The sequence below is a fragment of the Berghia stephanieae genome, chromosome 15 (genome assembly GCF_034508935.2).
Source record: "Berghia stephanieae isolate SIO BIC M18660-M18661 chromosome 15, UCSD_Bste_1.3, whole genome shotgun sequence".
Classification (NCBI taxonomy): Eukaryota; Metazoa; Mollusca; class Gastropoda; order Nudibranchia; family Aeolidiidae; genus Berghia; species Berghia stephanieae.
The window spans coordinates 26056675-26060109 of record NC_088374.1 but is presented as its reverse complement, the minus strand read 5'-3'; the positions used below and the strand labels follow the sequence as shown (position 1 = coordinate 26060109).

The window sequence follows — 3435 nt, the reverse complement described above, 5'->3', positions numbered from 1 at the left end:
TTCTTTTCTATGTTTTTTAGGTTCTTCATACTTATTACACTTTTAAGTTTAAAGTCCTATTACAAATTCCAGTCTAAATGTGTTGCCCTGTACATAATAATATATACCGATTCTTTTCTATGTTTTTTTAGGTTCTTCAGTACTTATTACACTTTTAAGTTATTCAACACAAGTTAAATAAAAAAAGAGAAAAGGGAAATAACCAGTAACGTTTAACTTTATAAGCATTTTATTGAGAAGTATGAGAGTTTTGCCAAGATAGGTTCATTTTAATCGATTGATAATTGAAGGACGAGTTTTCTGACCAAAGTTTCAAATATAATATGTTTTCAAGAGTAAGGCAGAGGTTGAGAGGGGATGAGTGACATAATATCACATCAGATTGACTCACCTGTCATGACTGTAAACCCTCTGCTCTCCCCCCAAACATCTTATTACTGGATACCAGGGTTACCTTAGCCATGGCCAAATGTCTATTTTATATACTGTGTATCCTGTCTGTGTTAACTGTGGACTCTAGAAAATTAAAAAGGAAATGAAAATAACGAAAATAATAATTTATAATATTGATAATGATAATAATAATAATAATAATAATAATAATAATAATAATAATAATAATAATAATAATAATAATAATAAATAATAATAATAATAAATAATAATATAATAATAAATAATAATAATAATAATATAATTAACAAGAATATTATTTATTATTAATAATAATATAATAATAATAATAATAATAGTGATGATAAATATTTGTTCATGTGAATATGTGTGTGTGTGTGTGTGAGTATAATTGTGTATGCTTTTTATAACGAGTGACCTATTGAGTATCACAATAATCACTACAAATAGCCCCCCCCCCCCCCCCTCCCACAAAAATAAAACAAAAAAATAAACACACTTCTCACATAAAAAAAGACCCGAAAATTCCCCAATATTTTTATGTAGTACAATATCTACTAATTGTGCTCAAACCACTTATATGGGGCCCCAAGACAATAGCCATACTTTACATGTATGATGAAGTATGATGCCTGTAAAGAACTGCTCTTACATTCTTTTGTCTTTGTGACAAAGAAATTGTTGAAACCAACCAGGTCAGGCACTCATATTAAACCTGATTACTATGCGAGAATGCAATTAAAGACCATAAAGTCATAACAAGATATTGGTTTGATTGAATACCTTTTGATGGTAGAGGCTGAAGCCAACAAACTACATCCACACGCGTAATATCAATGGTCACATCTATCACACAATCTAATCTTTCAATTTCCCCCAAACCATGACAGTTGGCCACTATGTCTATCTAGTTATCAATACGTACCCGGGTGAGGTATGTTCTTTTAAGATCTAGCCAAGAAGTTTCATGTTTAGCCTTACAGTTACAGCTGCCCGGGCCAATTTTAAGTCGACTCACTCAATGCATGACTTTTATCAGGATACGACTCTCGTTTTCATCGCTTTCAGCAAGAGATTAGTGACTGTGGTGAGACTGGCTTCTGGAGAATTGCAGTCACTAATCTCTTGCAGAAAGAAAATAGACATGACTGTAGACATGACTGTAATGTCCTGCAAAAGTGTGTGTATATATTTGTGGGGGGGTGGAGGGGGGGGGGGGGGGGTTGGAAAGAAATCCGGCCCTGTCACCTATAGGGTTGACACCGAGACTTGTTAACTGTATCACTGCTTTGCTCATTCTCTTCATCTTACAGCAATCGTATAGATAGCTTTAATCTTTCCCAGAGAGTTTACATTTTCATGAAAGAGCCATGACAAAATTTGCAGGAATGTTCGGGGATTTACAGATTGCGAAAAATCTAAAATAAGGACTTGATAAAATACATTTTTAGTTTGATTTTATGCATTTCTTTAACTTTATATATTTCTGTTAGTTCAATTTTAGGAAAACCATTCCTCCAAATTATTCACTGTACCATTACACACACTTGATAATGTCATGAGAGGCAACGACAGTTCAGTCAAGCCGGTTCTTATAAATTCAGAACAGACACACTGGGTCAAGCTCTCGTTAATAAAATGAAATTCAATTACAAAGTAGTCTTTCAAAACAGATTTCAGCTGACAGGACATCCCTACCTTCTTATTTTGGTATTCTACTGACAACAGTGGTTACAAGTTGCAGTTACAGGTCATCAAAACTAAAAGTAAAACTGAGCTTATACCATTATCATGGGACAACACCCTCAGTTTACCAGTTCATACCGGTGTGTAATTTAGGGAGAGTCTCAATGTTGAGATATATCTAGGTTTTATCATCACAAGAGAACGGGTTCAGATTGGAGATTGATAAGGGCAGCGAGTACGGCAACATAAAACACAAACGCAATACGAAGTTAGTAATGATCCCAGTCAATCACCATGGCCATGGGCGTGACTCTGATATTCGCCATGCCATAATTTGACAAGATTATAAAGCATACTGTCAACTAAAATAGCATCTACATATTTAAGCAATCGTTTTTATCGAAAAAAAAATTGTGCATTCTATCTAAGATCTAGAACCAACGTTCTTATTGATTGCAGACACCGGTGCAGCAGAGCGAAGATTGCAGACCGAAAGGAAGAAGAATAGAAGGACCTCTCACTTCTGACCTTTGACACGTAACAACGATACCCTGGGAATGGGACGAGGAATCCTTCGGATATTTTCGGCATTGGGCTGAGTTCGGTAGTTCTCTTGTCTTTTGTCAATCAAAGTGTTTGTTTCCTTTTGACGCACCACATGAACCTTAAACTCACTCAACCCTAACACCGACTATATCCGTAGTTTACCTGAGTTACTTTTACCCCATGCCTATTTATTTTACATTTTATCTGAGACAAATTATAGGCGTAATATCAAAGTAAATGTTTTTCGTTTATACATGTTGATAGTAATTGAATAGAACTATCTATGAACATGATCATTTTTAATACATTTTTTACAATTTTGAAAAGTAGCAAAAATCTCTAGGATTGAGTGAATTAAGTTGTACATTAATTTGTTACGATATCAAAACTTTGTCTACATTGATTTGTGGCGTAATGTTGATGTGACTTTTCAAGCTCAAAACACTCCTTCAGCCAATAACAAGAAAAAATAATAAAAACATCAATCCAAATGTATTTAAAATCGACTAAACCCTTATTTATTATTGAGAATTTATGTCTAATTTGATTATATGCAAAGATAATAAAACACCAAACACCCACACAAAATATTAATGTTGTACTTTATCATCATCTTTTTGCAAGCCTTGCAGGAGTTGACAGAAACCAAAAACAATACGAATTTGAAAGGGTCTTGGAAACGGGGAACAAATATCAAAATGAAATGATCACAGCTTGTATTAAGAATATGTGAGTTTGTGTGTGTGTGTGTGTTTGTGTGTGTGTGTGTGTGTGTGTGTGTCGTGAAAT

General features: G+C 33.9%; 1 protein-coding gene across 2 annotated transcripts in view; it reads right to left on the bottom strand.

Moving 5' to 3' along the window:
• The window catches only part of LOC144960793 (S-formylglutathione hydrolase-like), a 36078-nt gene extending 33433 nt beyond the window's left edge, over nt 1-2645 (bottom strand). The window contains exons 1-2 of one of the 2 annotated variants that reach the window (XM_078894138.1): nt 2543-2645; nt 392-516 (exon numbers count right to left, since the gene is read on the bottom strand). The gene's annotated coding sequence lies outside the window, so the exon portion shown is untranslated. Of the gene's footprint in view, nt 1-391; nt 517-2112; nt 2255-2542 lie in introns of those variants that run through there. The other variant, XM_078894137.1, reaches the window with a different exon arrangement.
• Nucleotides 2646-3435: the final 790 nt, after the last annotated feature.